The sequence below is a fragment of the Danio aesculapii genome, chromosome 2 (genome assembly GCF_903798145.1).
Source record: "Danio aesculapii chromosome 2, fDanAes4.1, whole genome shotgun sequence".
NCBI lineage: Eukaryota > Metazoa > Chordata > Actinopteri > Cypriniformes > Danionidae > Danio > Danio aesculapii.
The window spans coordinates 52,567,796-52,587,910 of record NC_079436.1 but is presented as its reverse complement, the minus strand read 5'-3'; the positions used below and the strand labels follow the sequence as shown (position 1 = coordinate 52,587,910).

The window sequence follows — 20,115 nt, the reverse complement described above, 5'->3', positions numbered from 1 at the left end:
CCTGCTATATGCCTTCATTTTCAAGTCTGTGATGTATGATGTAGAGATACATTATAACTTTGCATTTCCTGTTAAAATTGCAAATAGAAATAATAATTTGCTATAATACTTGCTAGAATATTTTAATGTTTTTTTCTATAAATGACTAATAGGGAAATTCCCTTTTTGTTACTTAAAACAATACCAAAGTTCAACATCTTGATTATCCCATATTTTTGCATCACTGTGGTTACGTTAATTGTAGTGAGGAATCCCAGTGGAAGTGCAGGGTTAGGTTAATTGCCCTAATCAGATGTACAATGGCTAGAAGGCAGAACTGACGTCTTAATAATACTTCAGATCCATAGACCACCCCTACTTACAACCGATCACTTGACCTTTATAGCAGAAGCAATAATCATCAAGCACTACTATATGTGACTATAGCGAGTGGGGTTTTCCAAATCATTGTCTCTGAGAGCTGGACGACAGGGATTGTGGGAATGACAGTGGAGTAATTGGAATGCGGGGAAAAAAAGGACCGCAGCCTTTCTGTGTGAGATAAAGAAAAAGTTGTGATGGTTTGCACAATTTGCAAACCTGGTGAGAAAATGAAAAATATGTCATTATTACCTTTTTCACATCTCCAAAACTGCTATTGTTCTTCCCAACTTCCAATTGTGGATCCCAACACAAGTAAGGAATATTTGGATTACATGGTATTTAAGCTCACAAAGGTACACCTGAAATGCAGCAGAGAGAATGATTTTCAGGTGATTATCAGCATACATTCAAACATTCATTCATTTTATTTTCAGCTTAGTCCCTTTATTAATCCAGGGTCACCACAGCGGAATGAACCGCCAACTTATCGCGAATATATATATATATATATATATATATATATATATATATATATATATATATATATATTTTTTTTTTATATATATATATATATATAAATATATATATATATATATATATATATATATATATATATATATATATATATATATATATATATATATATACATACATACATATATATATATATATATATATATATATATATATATATATATATATATATATATATATATATATATATATATATATATATATATATACGCCACTCGGTTGGTGCTGAAGCCATGATCCGTCTGCATTAATGTAAACGGTATCGTTGCATAACCTTCATTGATAAAATCAGTAATACCGAAACTGAGCAAATTATTTATTACTATAAAATGTTTATTACTGCATTAAGTCAGTAACTTAGGCAGTAATGCAAATAAATAAATAAGTGAATAAATAGCCTAAATGAAAGGAACAAGAGGGACTGAAATCAGTCACCAGGTCTAGTGTCCCCCTATGGGATTAAAATGCCCCCTCAGTTATGACATCCTGGTGCCAGGCCTGCATGCATTACAAATATACTTTGCACAATAAAAATAAAACATATTTTAATATGAATTTCAGCAAATAAACACCCTTAATGTGTTTATTATGCCTTTATTACGAATTGTTAATGTAAATGTTTAATTTCAGCGTTTCTTTTAGGGAAACTCCTGGGATAAATAAGTTATATCTCTGAGCTTTAATAATAAATCTATATAAAATGTTGTGCTTCCATCTACTTTATTCAGTCGCAATGATTTCTGGGACTTCGACGTCAGGGACGAAGTTCAGTTTTGGAACTGAACTTTGGCGGTTGTTGATGACGTTACACGAGGACACTATCGCTGAAGAACGTATATTGAGAAACAGCCTTAGTACGCAGTGAAGGGGAGAGTACAACAAATAATTTTTTTACAATCCTGTTTGCTAAAATAACAACAGGAAAAACTCCACCATGGTGGTTTTGTTTGCTATTACTGTCTTGTCCATGGATGCTACTTTAGAAATGCCTCGCAAAGATGCAAAGATTATTTAATATAGGTTGAATTTGGGTAATCTGGGACATTGGGTAATCTGGGACACCTAAGCTTCTGTGTGTTTATTTCTGTTCTAACAAAATTCAGGCAACAGGACTTTTATTATAAATTTAGCATGGACTTCATGTGAGTGAAATCACATGACTTCATTTTGGGATGGGGGGGGGGGCTTCCATAGAGGGAGGGCAGGGCACTTGACAATCAGGAAGCTCTCATCAAAATTGGATGTCAAGGTCAGTGACATAGGATTCTGACTGGATTAATGTTAAGGACATGAATCTGTCATAAATAAGACAATGTTTCCAATTGTTGTCAAATTATGTTTGTGATCTATTCAAGTAACAAAGTGAAGTTTGATAAACTAATTTCGAGAGGAGCACGTGATATGATTGAGCACGTCTGGCCACTCATCTGTAATCAGTAATAATCCAATCAGAGTGATCCTAGTCTACTATAAATGGATCATTTTCTCCCTACTGTTTATATCTTCGTTTGGAAGAATCCCCCCTTCCACCCCATCTCCTCCTTTTCCTCCCTTTTCTAAAGGGGGAGTTCTCAAGACCTACCTGATCTCGGATCTCCTGATATGCTTATCGACCGGGCGGGGGCCCTGGGCTCAAATATCTCCGAGCTCAGGGTTCTCTCCTGGGACAGCATGCCAAACCTGCTTTATACGCCAAGCATATCTAAGTGGGAACTCTTGAAATATGTATTAAAGTGTTGAAAATGTTTTTTATATTTTTTTCTTTCAAACATTTTTTGTTGTCCCACATTATCAAATATGATTGATAATGTGGGACAGCGGGGTTTGGATAATCTGGGACAGACTTCGAATGGAAGAAATATGCATTTAGAGACTTTATAAGTTTAATGACTACAAAGAATGTACAATGTTCTGTACACACACACACACACACACACTTTTAAAATTGGTAAAATTGTGTTTGGCATGCATAAATATGGCAAATATATACTTTTTCAGCCCAAATACATAATGTCCCAGATTACGAAGAGACCTGTCCCAGATTATCAAATTCAGGCAGAATTTTAGTTTTTCACACAAAAATACTAATAGGTGTGGCATGGCTCTTCTCAGTATAATATCTATATAATGTTTTCTTAGGTGGTTAGAAAACATCTTAGGGATTTCAGAAAAGTCTAATATGTGTTCTAATTAGTTATATAGACAGTGAAATAGAGAGCTGAAGTCAAAATTGCAAAAAAGTGTCCCAGATTACCCGAATTCACCCTACATAAATACATATAAATGTATTTTATTTAATCAAAATACTAAAAACTTTTAATCTAAGATGCTGATGACCGCTAAACGCGTCGTGTCTTGTGAAAAGAGTTTGGAAAATCAAGACGTGTCCTTAAAAGCATTATTTTGCGTTAGAATCACGAACATGGCAACCCATAGTTCTAGCTGTCGCCATGTTCATATCACTTTCTTCGTTCTCCTCGCACATTGTTTGCCGTTGGTAGAACATTAAAAGTCTCAGCCTACAAACATTGAAAACACAGTTTATGCAATTTACCAACCGGCGGGAAAACATTCAGCCTTCGTCAACAGTTTAAAAGCCGCCTCGGGGAAAACCGCGAACTTGGCAGCTGTGGTGTAACAGAGTTCTGGCATTCACTTGCCACCTTCCGTCATTACCGGTCGTGTGGTGAAATCACAACCTCCCGCTGTGCGATCAGATGACGAGAGAAAGTTCTCCGTTCCCCGCGGAACTCTCCGGTCGCGGCACCGAGCTGCTCATGTATGGTTGCTATTGGAAACTGGCGGGAATAAAGAGATCTCAGCTGCTCTCTGCTCAGATCCAGTTTAAAGCATATAAATCCAGGGCGAGACCTTCACTATGGAACATCAAAACAAAAATCAATACTGCTATATTTCTATACCACAACCCATTCAGAGTTGATGGTTTATTAAAATTGTGGAAGTTAATTTTCATATATTAACTAAATAGACTTTTTGGTCACAATTGACTGTTTTAACAACCATTAACTCGCTTAATAAATTACTTTATAAGCCGTTTAGTAATAGTTAGTAAGGTAGAAGTTGGGTTTAGGTTTTAGATAGGATTAGAGATGCAGAATAAGATCATACTTTATAATGAACAGTTGATAGCTATCTCCGGTTCTAGACCAGAGTGACAGGGAAGGCCAGGCTGGGGCTACTTGTACTTTTAGGGGGCACACTTTAACATACAGCACAAACTACTTAAACAATTATTCGAACTCTTTTTTTTATGCATCGCTCTGCAGTCTTCATAAACAAGCTAATTAAATAACCTTCCTTGTTAATTTATTTGACAAGTCACTTTGTATTGTATTTATAACACATTTCTGACATTCAAGTACATCAAGGCACATTTTTGCACCTGTAAACTTTAAAAGAGGCACTTGAAGTCAATTTTTTTGCCCTCCCATTAATTATAAATTTTCCAAGTGATCACTAACAAATCAAGGAGATTTTCACAGTATTTCATATAAAACAAAAATAATTATGCTGGAGTCATAATTAGTCTTATTTCTTATAGTTTATTTCGTGAATAAAAGCAGTTTTTAATTAAAAAAAAAAGTAACAGTTTTAAGGTCATTATTATTAGCCTCCTTAAGAAATGTTTACTGTATATTACATTTATTATTATAACTTGACTAATTATTCCAACTTTCCTAGTTAACATTACCTAGTTAAGTCTTTAAATTACACTTTAATCTGAATCAAAGACTATAGATTGCTTAAGGGGACTTTGTCTGAATTCAACTGTCTTACAAAATAATTAGTAAAATGTTATGCACTCACTGTCAGCATGGGGAAGATAAAAAGTAGTTATTATAAATTAGTTAAACTATTATGTTTAAGAACGTGTTGTAAATAAATCATGTGTTTAAAGATTCGTGCTTTACGTCACTACTGAAATCAAACATGAATGAAGGCAAAACTAAAGGAGTTGAATACTTTTACATGAGCGTGAGTGAAAACTACATTTGATCAATGTGTTACATCTGATCAAATTTATTCATTCTCCGGTAGACTACTTGCCGACTGTTTGTTAATTTAAGACTGCATTTCCTAACGTAAAACTGCGTACGCTTAATTTCTGATTAATAACATGCACAGCTGATATCTTCCTATATTAAAAGTTTTGAAATCACTATTGGAAACAAGTCTAATATAAACAACAGTGGACATTTTTTACAACATGAACATCCGCTGTGTAAAACATATGCTGGATAAGTTGGCGGTTCATTCCGCTGTGGCGACTCCAGATTAATAAAGGAACTAAGCGGAAAAGAAAATGAATGATTGAATGAATGTTTGCATCTTCTAATGCCTTCATTTTAATCCAGGAAACAATCAAGCGTTATTAATTTATTGTTTCCTGTATGTTGCAAAATAACTGAATTTAACCTACTTTACACATATTTTACTAATCAAATTATTATTTTACAAATGATTTTATTATTAACCATTACTAGGCCCACACGGAATCTGAGCGCGCAGAATTCAGCAGATTTTTAGCCCATTGATTCTGCTTTATTTACTTGTGTAAATGTGTGTGCATTCATATTTATTCAGTTTTTAAATTAATTTCTGTAATATTACTGACTAATATGAAAATAAATATATGATTTATTCACAATATAGTTTGTACAGTAATATTTTCTGTCTTTTCAGTAGATATATTATATGAGAGACTTGCTTTGTTTCACCAAATAAAGTGGATATACAGGTAATTAGATTTGCATTGTAAACATTAAATACAAGTTTAAAAGGTATCACTTTTTGTAGACCCAAACCCCTTAACAGCACTATTTGGAATTCTCCCAGAACATGTTGAATTAAATTCATTACAGGCCGATAGCATAGCCTTTGCAACCTTATTGGCTAGACGACTTATTCTTAATATTAATTATTAGAATTAATATGAATTGGAAGTCAGCAGGTCCCCCTTCTTATCGGACAGTGGGTTTTTGATCTCTTACATGCTCTTCAGATGGAAAAGATTTGATTCGCAATAAAACAAAAGCCACAACAGTTCCACAAAGTCTGGAGCCCTTTTCTACATTTTTTTAAGGAGACAACTATATCCTAATTGCCTTTTTTCCTTCCTTTTCTTTGTTCTATTTATTCTTTTGTTGTTGTTTTTTTTTTCTTCTTATTTCTGTTATCTTATGTTTGTATATCTTTGTGTGTACATGTGGTATTTTACCTTTTATTTATATACTTGGTGTATAATTATGTTTTCCTTACAATGTTTTGCTTGGTGAATTGTATCAGTGTGTATATCTATATGATGTATATTTTATTGTCTGACCTAAGATGAACCTAACTGTTTATGGAAGCAGACGGACAAACAAGGTGAGTAAGTATTTAACGATGTTTATTCCAACAGTTGAACATCAAAGGATAATTTATGAGAAGTGAATGGAGTTTGGTGGAACTGATGATCCTTTGTGGCAGGTGGGATGACAGACACTGAGGATGACCGAATGCACACACCAGAGGGCTTGCGGGGAAGACAGACTGACGATACACACAACGCTGACAGGACACCGGGAACACTGGAAGGAAACAGAGTATAGGTAAGTACAAATGCTGAGATCGAAGGGGAGTGATAACCAGGAGGTGTTCACTCAAAGTCCGCTTCGTTGGAACGAGACCGGACAATGAGTGAAGTGAGGTGTGTGCTTATATAGTGAATAGGAGTGATTGGGTGCAGCTGTGTGTGATCAGAACTCAGGTGAAGATGCTCGTTGCGGGATACTGGTGGAAGAGCCTGGCCAATCCGTGACACTAACAAAGAATAAAAAAAAAAATTTAAAAAAGGTATTACTTTTTATTTTATATATTAAGGCTTTTAGTTACAATACTCCCAAAATCATTCCGCATAAATCCGCAGATTTGTAACAAAATTCTAAGCAAAAATAGTAAAAAATGTCCACAGATTCCGTCTGGCCCTGACCATTAACCATTGCCTTTATTTACACGCCTAAAGTGCAATGCTTCATGGGTTTATCAATTTCATTGCAGTCATAATACACCAAATATGGCTTCCAGACAATGGCCAAACATGGGCCAGCAGGCCCAGTTCTGGCCGAGTTATGGGTCATTAACTTGGCTGAGACTAGGCCCAGATATGGTCCATGTTTAGTCCTTATGGAAGCCAGGCTTGGTCCAGTCATGTACTGTAATTCACTGCGGCATGTGGGCCAAGTAAAAGCTGATTGTGTGATTTGTCTGATTTGAGCTTTGCCGAAGAAGTTTTGCTATGTGTGGAGGTAATAAGCCAGCAGTTAATAGCATGAATTGTGACTCAAACTAAAGTGTTACCGACTTTTAATAGATAATTTTACTTCCACAATAGTTAATGAGTGTTAAATTATAAATATCTAATTAAATGTTCTGCAGAAACCAGAGATAGAAGCTGTCGAGCACTTCTTATTTCGTCCTCCCTTTTTAAGTCTCACCATCTTGGTCATTTGTTTGCTCTTATCTATAGATAAAGGAAATATAATAAAGAGTCATACTAATATTTTAGATTGTGGAACATATTCGGCATATATCAGGAAGGCAGCAGATACTAGTGAAGCAGTCTTGCTTGTAAGCAGCTGTACATGTTTCTCACAGCTTCTCATTGTGTGTTTACAGCTGTGGAGATGCACATATTGAAAAGATGAAAAAATATATATAATATATAATGCGAGATTAGGCAGTATGCTGTCTCAGTGGTTAGCACTGTCGCCTCACAGCAAGAAGGTTGCTGGTTCGAGTACCGGCTGGGCTACGTGGAATTTCTGTGCAGAGTGTGCATGTTCTCCCTATGTTGGTGAGGGTTTCCTCTGGGTGCTCCGGTTTCCTCCCACAGTCCAAACACATGCGGGTGAATTGAATAAACTAAATTGGCTTTAGTGTGTGTGTGTGTGTGTGTGTGTGAATTTGAAAGTGTATGGTTGTTTCCCAGTACTGGGTTGCAACTGGAAGGGCATCCTCTGCGTAAAACATATGCCAGAATAGTTGGCGGTTCATTCCACTGTGGCAAAGAAATAGAGGCAGAAGAAAATGAATGAATGAATGAATAATGCAAGATTACAAGGAGCAATGGGGGAAAAGCTGCCTTTAATTCGAGCAACGTGATCCCAGATAGCTGCAGAGCAAGACTTGAATTGATTTTCAGTTTTAAAAGGATTGTTCAACAACAAAAAAAATACTGTCATTATTTACATCATAGGGGTGAGATGGTGGCGCAGTGAGTAACACATTCACCTCACAGCAAGAAGGTCGCTGGTTCGAGCCACGACTGGGTCAGTTGGCGTTTCTGCAACACACGCTCTGGACGTTTCTGGCGACAGCGAATTACGTAGGCAGAGGTACGTATGGTTGCAATTCATTTTTTAAAACGAACGCTATGGGGCGGTGTGACGCCGTTCCTTTTCGCGCTCACCAGCTGACCGCTTACCTCCGTATGGACGGCATTCTGGCTGCAACCAGTTTGTCCCTTTAGCGTGCCACGTACGTCGGCGGGCTTGAGATGCAGAGAGGAGTTGACCACGAAGACGGTGGTTCGAGTCCGGTGAAGAGCGGTCCCAGAAAGCAGGTAAGACAAAAACAGAATCTGAAATATAAAACAAACAAGTGAATAGCAGGGTGAGAATGTGGTAAAATTTGAAAATGTGGTAAAAAAAAAAAATAAATAAACAGACGAGGGCTTTTATTTTTTTGGATTGCTTTTGAAACGTGTTGGTTGGGCTTAGGGAAGTGGGTGGGCGGGTCAATCGATAAAATTGGTTTGGTTTAAGGAAGTGGGTGGGCGGGTCAATCGATAAAATTGGTTTGGTTTAAGGAAGTGGGTGGGCGGGTCAATCGATAAAATTGGTTGGGTTTAGGGAAGTGGGTGGGCGGTTCAATCGATATAATTGGTTGAGTTTAAGGAAGTGGGTGGGCGGGTCAATCGATAAAATTGGTTGGGTTTAAGAAAGTGGGTGGACGGGTCAATCGATAAAATTGGTTGGGTTTAAGGAAGTGGGTGGACGGGTCAGTTGATAAAATTGGTTGGGTTTAAGGAAGTGGGTGGACGGGTCAGTTGATAAAATTGGTTGGGTTTAAGGAAGTGGGTGGACGGGTCAGTTGATAAAATTGGTTGGGTTTAAGGAAGTGGGTGGGCGGGTCAATCGATAAAATTGGTTGGGTTTAAGAAAGTGGGTGGACGGGTCAATCGATAAAATTGGTTGGGTTTAAGGAAGTGGGTGGACGGGTCAATTGATAAAATTGGTTGGGTTTAAGGAAGTAGGTGGGCGGGTCAATCGATAAAATTGGTTGGGTTTAGGGAAAGGGGAGGGTGGGTCAGCCGATCGTTCGTTCAGTCAGTCAGAAAGTCTGTCATAAAGTGAGTCGACAGCGGCCTCTGGTGGGTTTACGTGAGAAAAGCAGGCGCAAATGGCACTCGCGAGGGAAATTTGAGATCTCAAAAAGCGTAAACAGCGACCTCTGGCGGATTCGCGAAAACAAAAAGTGCAGAAAAACGTGCTGCCGGGACATATTTCGCGGTCTCCAGAAACCTCCGTGGAGGTACGTTTTCAGCATGAGCCTGGGTTGTCCAAAGACATGCACTATAGGTGAATTGGGTAAGCTAAATTGTCCATAGTGTATGTGTGTTTGTATGTTTCCCAGTGATGGGTTGCAGCTGGAAGGGTCTCCGCTGCGTAAAACATGTACTGGATAAGTTGGCGGTTCATTCCGCTGTGGCGACCCCGGATAAATAAAGGGACTAAGGCGGAATGAAAATAAATGAACGAATGAATTTACATCATAATGTTCTTTTAAGAAATGTAAGGATATATATTTTGAAGAGCTACTAGAAGGCAGTGACTCTCATAGATTTTTTCCTCCTACTATGGAGGTCGATGGCTACCAGTTTCCAACATTTTTCAAAATTACTCTTTTTTTTGTAATCAACATAGCAACAAACTAGTTTGAAACCACTTGAGGTTGAGTAAATAGTATTTTTATTATTGAGTGAACTATCCCTTTAAATCAATGAAAAGAAGTTTGCATGATGAATAATTGTCCTGCATAAGTGCATATTGTGGATGTGCAAGACAAAAAAATTGTTGTTGAGACTTGTTAGACTAATTATGAAAAGATTTTTGCCTTGAGTTGGATCTGTACACGATTGAATAAATGCGCAGTGATGACAGCATTTGTAGTCGAGCAGTGCCCTCTTTTGTTTGAAGAAATAACCTTAAATACAGGAACAAGTGTATTATTGATTGTGAATATCTGCTGCCCTCTGCTGTCAGGGTCTAATGCAGTTTTTAAAAACTTTTTTATTATTATTCACCCTCAAGTGGTTGAAAAGAGTTGAAGAAGGTATTTTGAAGAATGTCATGAACAGGTATCCATAGTAGGAAAAACAAATACTATGGAAGTTAATGGTAACCCATTTTCAGCATTCTTCAAAGTAACTTCTTTTGTGTTTAACAGAAAAAAGAGACTCAGTCAGGTGTGTCACAAGTAAAGAGAGAGTAAATAATAACATAATTTTTATTGGGGCGACGCAGGGGTGCAGTAGGTAGTGCTGTTGCCTCACAGCAAGAAGGTCGCTGGTTCAAGCCTTGGCTGGGTCAGTTGGCATTTCTTTGTGGAGTTTGCATGTTCTCTCTGTGTTTGCGTGGGTTTCCTCCGGGTGCTCCGGTTTCCCCCACAGTCCAAAGACATGCGGTATAGGTGAATTGGGAAAACATGTGCTGGATAAGTTGGCGGTTCATTCCGCTGTGGTGACCCCGAATTAATAAAGGGACTAAGCCGAAAAGAGAATGAATGAATGAATAATTTTTATTTTTGGGTGAATTATCCCTTTAAAAGCTCAGTGGTTAGTACTGTCACTTCACAGCATGAAGGTCGCTGGTTCGAGTCAGTGGCATTTCTGTGTGGAGTTTGCATGTTCTCCCCGTGTTGGTGTGGGTTTCCTCCGGGTGCTCCGGTTTCCCCACAGTCCAAAGACACGTGCACTATAGGTGAATTGGATAAACTAAATTGGCCATGGTGTATGAGTGTGTGTATGGGTGTTTCCCAGTACTGGGTTGCAGCTGGAAGGACATCCAATGCGTAAAACATATGCTGGATAAGTTGGTTGTTCATTCTGCTGTGGTGACCCCTGATAAGCAAACGGACTAATCCGAAAAGAAAATGAATGAATGTGTAGAGAAGAAAGAAACTCAAACGAGTGTCACAAGTAAACGGTAAATAACTAAATAAATACATAAATAATAAGAATAAACAACAGAATTTTCCTTTGTAGGTGAACTATCCCTTTGAAAAGTTGCATGTGATGGAAAAATCCACACTTTACTCTTTCTACCTGTTTCTTCACATGTAAACCATTATATAAATATTTTATTATTTAGAAATATACAAAATATAAATAATGGGATCACTTTATTTTGATGGTCCCTTTAATGCATTTTGTTGAATTTAAGTTACTTTGCATCTACAGTTGAAGTCAGAATTATTAGCCCCCCTCTGAATCTTTTTTCTTTTTTAAATATTTCCCAAATGATGTTTAACAGAGCAAAGAATTTTTCACAGTATGTCTGATAATATTTTTTCTTCTGGAGAAAGTCTTATTTGTTTTATTTCGGCTAGAATAAAAGGAGTTTTTAATTTTTTAAACACCATTTTAAAGTCAAAATTATTAGCCCCTTTAAGCTATATATTTTTTGATAGTCTACATAACAAACCATCGTTATACAATAACTTGCCTAATTAACCTAACCTGCCTAGTTAACCTAATTAACCTAGTTAAGCCTTTAAATGTCACTGTAAGCTGTATAGAAGTTTCATGAAAAATATTTAGTCAAATATTATTGTCATCATGACAATGAGAAAATTAATCAGTTATTAGAAATGAGTTATTAAAACTATTATGTTTAGGAATGTGATGAAAAAAAATCTGCTCTCTGTTAAACAGAAATTGGGGAAATAATAAACAGGGACTTATACTTCAGGGGGGCTAATAATTTTGACTTTAACTGTACATGCCAAGTAATTCTCATTAGATTATAATTAGACTATTAGGTTGGGGTTGGGGTTAGTGTAAGTTGACATGTTTGTGCAAAGTTTCTAATAGTCAGTTAAATGTCTGATGAAGAAGCAGTATCACCAGATATTAAGCAGACAGTCTACTAATACTCAAATGAGAAGTAATTGGCATGTAGTTGCAATGCAACATTTAATCAACAAAATGTGCAACAGGGACCATCAAAATAAAGTGTTACCAATATTTCCAGTCAGAAGTTTGAAGAAATCCACTTTCATTGTATTTTTATTTATTTCTGTAGTTTTTACATTTTTAAATAATAGTAACTAAAACCAATGGTGGACATACACATTATTATTATTATTGTTATTATTATTATTATTAGTAGTAGTAGTAGTAGTAGTAGTAGTAGTAGTATTTTACAGACGACACAAACATTATAAGTAAAAATAAAGTTTCCAGCATCACTAAAAATGAATTAATAAAGTAAAATAACTACAATGAATAAACATGCTTAAAATAATAACAATGTTAATCAAATAAAGCAGTGTTCCTAAGACATTATTGTTCAAAGGAGGAGAGTCAGTCATCTGCTGTTACTGTCTGGTATTCTGGGATGATCTTTTTACTTTCTTACTTGTTTATTTATTCATGTATCTGGGTGATTAGAATTGCGGGCACATTTCACATCTCCAAGATAAACCTTCTTCTATTTTTCAACATCTTTAATGAAATATTGGAATTGTATTCACCTACATCAATTTATAATAACACATATATCAAGTTTTCTTTAAAAAAAAAAATTGTTGGTATTATGGACATTTTGTCTTGAACATATCATCATGAAGACTTTTAAAGATTAACTTAAAGACTTTTTGAGTATTTAGCTACTCCACCATGTTGACTAAACATAATCAACACCTTCTGTATTATTTGTAATTTCATTTATTCATTCATTTTCCTTCGGCTTAGTCCCTTATTATCAGGGGTCGCCACAGCGAAATGAACCATCAACTACTCCAGCATATGTTTTACTCAGCAGATGCCATTCCAGCTGCAACCCATCACTGGGAAACATCCATATTTAGCTTATCCAATTCACCTATAGCACGTGTTTGGACTGTGGGGGAAACTGGAGCACCACGAAACCCATGCCAACATGCAAACTCCACACAGAAATGCCAACTGACCCAGCTGTGACTCGAACCAGCGACCTTTTTGCTGTGAGGCTACAGTGCTAACCATTGAGCCACCATGCCGCCCTTATTTGTACTTTCATATTTTTCTCTGTCCCTATGTTCTGATCAACTCTGTCACATCTGTATGAAACTGCATAAAAGTCTGTAAATTACTGAAAGAAAAAAGCATGTGACTTGCTCCAAGTGATGTGTATCTTTATTATTCTCATTCATTTGTGCAAAATGTTTAGGATGCAATTGCATTATGGGAGCTTGATCATTCTTCCAACTACTTTTAATCATGAAAAGTAAACAAACAAAAAAATTATATGAACACTTTTAATCGTTTACAGTGATATTTTGTCTGGGTTGGTGTTGTATATTATGCTACAACAACCTTGTAATACAGTGAAAACCCTAATAAGTTCACTATGAATAAGTTCAAACTTAGTACTAAGTTTGGTGAACTGAAAAATTTAAGTATAGTCTACAATACCAGCAAGTTTTATATATATATATATATATATATATATATATATATATATATATATATATATATATATATATATATATATATACAGTATATATATATATATATATATATATATATATATATATATATATATATATATATATATATATATATATATATATATATATATATATATATACAGTATATATATATATATATATATATATGCATGTATGTGCATGCACACGTGTGTGTGTGTAATAATATACTACGAAAAATTTTAAAATAAATTTTAAACAAAAAAATGAGTGCCCATTTATTCACATTATGATGAATAACTATACCTGAAGCCATTTGTTTTTTGATTTAAAAAAAGGCCTTGCACTTAAAAGGTTGCACATATTAGGATTTTACAGTCAAGACTACATTTGTGAAAATGACCTATTTTTTTCAAAGGATTAATTATGATTTGGAGCTCACTACACTTGAAACCTTATGTTCATGCATTTTCATGATCCAGAAGTTTAATTAACTCATATTTTTAAGTGATAGGACTAAAATGCAAAATTATAAGTTATGTTAAGTCAACTTTACTTAATTGTTTCAGTAAAGACAACATTAAGGTTTACAGTGTAATATTTCACAGACTTATTTCTCTATTTTATTTCTTATACATTATATTCTTTCAAACTACTAATATGTCAACGAAAGTCACTTTGTTAAACTGCAGAGTTGCATTTTCAACATCAAAAGTAGACAGAGCAGAGATCAACATCCCATAATGCACTTCACAACTGTAAACAGAAAACACACAAAATACAGAAACTGATAATTAACATATATTTTTACAGTGTGTTCTGTGCCTCAGGTTATCTCCTATGTTTTTCATCATGTTTGTACCTTAAATGAAATAGAAATGTCTCTATAACACAATAGCTATGTTCAGCAACACTTGAAGACAATTTCTTTTATTATTCAGAATGTAATACCTGATGTGTCCACTAGATGTAAGCAGAGTTTCACAATTTTAATGTTTATTTATAGCACCTTTAAATTATATCTATCTATCTATCTATCTATCTATCTATCTATCTATCTATCTATCTATCTATCTATCTATCTATCTATCTATCTATCTATCTATCTATCTATCTGTCTGTCTGTCTGTCTGTCTGTCTGTCTGTCTGTCTGTCTGTCTGTCTGTCTGTCTGTCATTCTACCTACCTACCTACCTACCTGTCTGACTGTCTATCTATCTATCTATCTATCTATCTATCTATCTATCTATCTATCTATCTATCTATCTATCTATCTATCTATCTATCTATCTATCTATCTATCTATCTATCTATCTATCTGCCTATCTATCTGTCTGTCTGTCTGTCTGTCTGTCTGTCTGTCTGTCTGTCTGTCTGTCTGTCTGTCTGTCTGTCTGTCTGTCTATCTATCTATCTATCTATCTATCTATCTATCTATCTATCTATCTATCTATCTGTCTGTCTGTCTGTCTGTCTGTCTGTCTGTCTGTCTATCTATCATTCTACCTACCTACCTACCTACCTACCTGTCTGACTGTCTATCTATCTATCTATCTATCTATCTATCTATCTATCTATCTATCTATCTATCTATCTATCTATCTATCTATCTATCTATCTATCTATCTATCTATCTATCTATCTATCTATCTGCCTATCTATCTGTCTGTCTGTCTGTCTGTCTGTCTGTCTGTCTGTCTGTCTGTCTGTCTGTCTGTCTGTCTATCTATCTATCTATCTATCATTCTACCTACCTACCTACCTGTCTGACTGTCTGTCGGTCTCTCTATCTATCTATCTATCTATCTATCTATCTATCTATCTATCTATCTATCTATCAAAAAAATACACAGGAATTTTCACACCCTCTACTTCTAATTTTCTGTTTTTATAAATATAAAGGTTAAATAAAAGGTTTTTCCAGAATCACAAAATGACAGTGGGCAAAATTTGCTCAGTGGTTATCACTGTCACCTCACAGCCAGAAGGTCACTGGTTCGAGTCCCGGCTGGGCCAGTTGTCAATTCTGTGTGACGTGGTTTTCCTTCGGGTGCTCCAGTTTCCCCCACATGCGCTATAGGTTAATTGAATAAACTAAATTGGCTGTAATGTATGTGTGTACAAAGAGTGCGTATAGATATTGAAAATGGTTTTGTCATGTTTTTTTTTACCATGTGTATTAATTAAATATTAATTAAATTTAAGTATGGTACTGCTTTTCTGTTATTACTTTTGCATGTTCATTGTCATACAAATGTCAATGAAAAATTATTTAAAAATACATAAATAATGCCTTATAGACCCTTTGTAAATAGTTTTAAATTAACTGGACATCATTTTTAAGCCTTTTTTTTTTTTTGTTTGTAACTACTAGCACCTGAATTTGAAAATGGATTTGTCATGTCTTTTTACTCTTAATTTTGTCTTTTCTTAATTGTATTACTGTACTCATTTATGTTATTGCCCTTGTATGTTCATTGTTATACAAATAGAATAAAAAAATCTAATAATAAATAAATAAATAAATAGCGCTATGCCTAATAAAGCAAGGGAAAAAATGGTACATCATTTTAAATCAACTTATCATTTAGTTTGTAACTACTAGCACCAGGGGCGTAGCAACCGGGGGGACGGGGGGATACGTCCCCCGCACTTTTAGAGACAGACCATTTAGAAACAGGTGATTAAAAATGTAAACCTTTGGATTTCATACAGCTGTCCCCCCCACATTTAAAATGTCCACTACACCCCTGACTAGCACCTAAATTTAAAATGGATTCGTCATGTCTTTTTACTCTTACTTTATTTTTCTTTAATTTAATTGTTGTTTTGCTTTTCTGTTATTGCCCTTATATGTTCATTGTTATACAAATATCAATAAAAAATGATATATACATATATAAAAAATTCTGCTTTGCCTAATAAAGCCAGAAAAAATTCATAAAGCCTTAAAATGATTTTTAAATAATTTGCTATACTTGCACCTACATTTTTGGATAGTTTGTAAATAGTGGATAGTAATTTGGATAGTTTTTAAATAAATAAATAAATAAATAGTTTGTAACTTGCACCTACATTTTTTAATTGGTTTTCTTTTTTCCTTTATTGTAATTATTTTACCGCTTTATTGCTCTTGTACACTGTAAAAATCCTGTTTTAAGTTGAATCAAATTAACCTTATGAGTCATTTGAACTTATATTAAATATAATATATACAGTAAATGACTAACAGTTTGCATAACTCATAAAATTAAGTTGGAACATGATTAACTTAGTTTAATATGTTACAATTAATTAAACATGATTAACTGATCATATAATTTTTACTGTGTATGTTTATTATTATACAAATGACAAATAAATAAATAAACAAATAAACAAATAAATAAATAAACAAATAAATAAATAACTAAATAAATATAGCTATGCCTAATAAAGCGAGAAAAAACTGACATTTTTATGCCTTAAACTTATTTTTTAGTTCGTAACTACTTGCACTTAAATTTGATAATGGATTTGTCATGTTTTATTACTCTTAATTTATTTTCTTTAATTGTATTATTGCACTCATTTTCTGGTGTTGCTCTTGTATGTTCATTGTTATACCAATGGCATTCATTCATTAATTTTCCTTCGGCTAAGTCCCTTTATTCATCAGGGGTCGCCACAGCGGAATGAACCACCAACTTTTCCAGCATATGTTTTACACAGCTGCAACCCAGTACTGGAAAACATCCATACACTCTCATTCACACACATACACGGCCAATTTAGTTTATTCAATTCACCTATAGCACATGTCTTTGGACTGTGGGGGAAAGAAAACTACTGTGGGGGGAAAGAAGAAACTACTTGGACCTAAATTTAAAAATAGATTTGTCATGGATTTGTTTTTACTATTGATTTATTTTCTTTAATTGAATAGAATAAATATCGCTATGCCTAATTCATTCATTTTCTTTTCAGCTTAGTCCCTTTATTAATCCGGGGTTGCCACAGCGGAATGAACCGCCAACTTATCCAGCATATGTTTTACGCAGCGGATGCCCTTCCTTCTGCAACCCATCTCTGGGAAACATCCATACACACTCATTACACACATACACTACGGACAATTTAGCCTACACAATTCACCTGTACCGCATGTCTTTGGACTGTGGGGGAAACCGGAGCACCCGGAGGAAACCTATACGGCAACGCAGGGAGAACCTGCAAACTCCACACAGAAACGGCAACTGACCCAGCCAAGCCTTATTTTTTAGTTCTTGCACCTAAATTTGAAAATGGTTTTGTCATGTCTTATAACTATTGATTTATTTTCTTTAAATTTATTATTGTACAATTTTGTTTGTTAATCCCCTTATATGTTCATTGTTATACAAATGGCAATAAAAATATCATGAAAAAAAGAAATAAATAGCACTATGCCCAATAAATCTATAGGGGGGAAAATGGTACATCATTTTAAAGACTTAAATTACTTCTTTTTTTTTTTTAGTTTGTAAACACTAGCACCTGAATTTTGGATTGTAAATGGATTTGTTTTATCTTATTACTCTTAATTTATTTAATTTAGTATTATTAGTTTACTCATTTTATGGTATGTTCATTGTTATACACATGGCAAAATAAATAAATAAATAAATAAATTAGCTTTATGCCTAATAAAGTGAGAAAAAAACATAATATTAAAACCTTAAACTTAATTTTGTTGTTTGTAACTACTAGCGCCTGAATTTTAAAATGGATTTGTCATGTCTTTATACTATTTATTTATTTTTTACATTTTATTGTTGTACTTATTTATGGTATTGCCCTTGTGTGTTCATTGTTATACAGATGGCAATAAACTAAATCAATAAATCAATAAATAAATAAATAGTGCTAATATGCCTAATAAAGCCAGAAAAAACTGTGCATCATTCTAAAGCGTTAAACTAATATTTTCTTTTAGTTTGTAACTACTTGAACCTAAATTTGAAAATGGATTTGTCATGTCTTTTTACTATTTCTTTTTTCCCCTTTAATTTAATTATTGTTCTGCTTTTCTGTTATTGCTCTTATATGTTCACTGTTATACAAAAGGCAATTAAAATAAATAAATAAATAAATAAGTAGCACTATGTGTAATAAAGTGAGAAAAAAGGTACATCATTTTAAAACTTTATTTGATAACTTATTTTTTAGCACCTAAATTTGAAAATGGATTTGTCATGTCTTATTACTCTTGATTTATTTTCTTTAATTGTATAATTGCACCCATTTTGTGGCATTGCCCTTGTATGCTCATTGTTATACCAATGGCATTAAAAATAAATAAATAAATTAATTAATAAATTAATAAATAAATAAATAAATAGTGCTATGCCCAATAAAGCGAGGGAAAAAACTGTATATCATTTTAAATCCTTAAGCTTAACATTTAGTTGCACCTAAATTTGAAAATGGATTTGTCATGTCTTATAACTCTTGATTTATTTTCTTTAATTGTATAATTGCACTCATTTTCTGGTGTTGCTTTTTTATGTTCATCGTTATACCAATGGCAATAAAAATAAATGAATAAATAGTGCTATGCCTAATAAAGCGAGGGAAAAAAACTGTGTATCATTTAAGCTTAACATTTAGTTGCACCTAAATTTTCAAATATATTTGTCATGTCTTTTTCCTATTTATTTTTCCCCCTTTATTTTAATGATTGTACTGCTTTTCTGTTGTTGCTTTTGCATGCCAATTGATATACAAATTTCAATAAAAAAATAAATAAATAGTGCTATGTCTAATACCTGAGGTTTAAAATGGATATTTCATGTCTTTTTACTCTTATTTTTCCCCTAATTTTATTATTGTGCTCAATTTAAGGTTTTGCTCCTGCATGTTCATTGATATACAAATGGCAATACAAATAAATAGTGCAATGTCTAATAAAGCGAGAAAAAAACATCCTTTTAAAGCCTTAATCTTATTTTTAGTTTGTAACTTGCACCTTTGAAAATGCTTTTGTCATGTTTTAACTATGTCTATTTTCCATTTAATTTAATTTAATTATTGTATTACTTTTCTGTTATTTCTATTAATTCAAGTTTATTTGTACAAAAAGTGCACGTTATTGCATTACAACCAAGATTTTTTTACATATTTAATACAAATTGCACTAAAAAAACAAATGAAAAGACCAAATAAAACAGCGCTATGCCAGTGCACCTCTACGCAGTGCACACTATTCCTCAGACACACCCCGGCAGTGAGCACTTTCCGAATGCCTGACCGTCTTGCGTCGTCCACCAAACTTGACAGCTCCTGCTATCCGCCTCCAGAGCGCAGTTCCCGCCTCTTCTCCTTTAACCAAGCCTTGGTCTCCCTGTCAGTCATTCGCCGCCGTGTGGAATCATTCTAGAGTGCGCTCATGATGTAGGAGGAGACGCTGCTGTCATCTGCAAAAAAAAGTGGCATAATCCATTTCTA

The 20,115-nt window shown here is 34.3% G+C and overlaps 1 long non-coding RNA gene across 1 annotated transcript; it reads right to left on the bottom strand.

Moving 5' to 3' along the window:
• Positions 1-6,345: 6,345 nt before the first annotated feature.
• LOC130214011 (uncharacterized) lies at positions 6,346-20,074 on the bottom strand. Its single transcript, XR_008835603.1, has 3 exons — positions 19,888-20,074; positions 8,384-8,539; positions 6,346-6,488 (listed from the first exon to the last, which is right to left on the bottom strand). It is a non-coding gene; the product is annotated as an uncharacterized LOC130214011 (long non-coding RNA).
• Between the last annotated feature and the right edge of the window lie 41 nt (positions 20,075-20,115).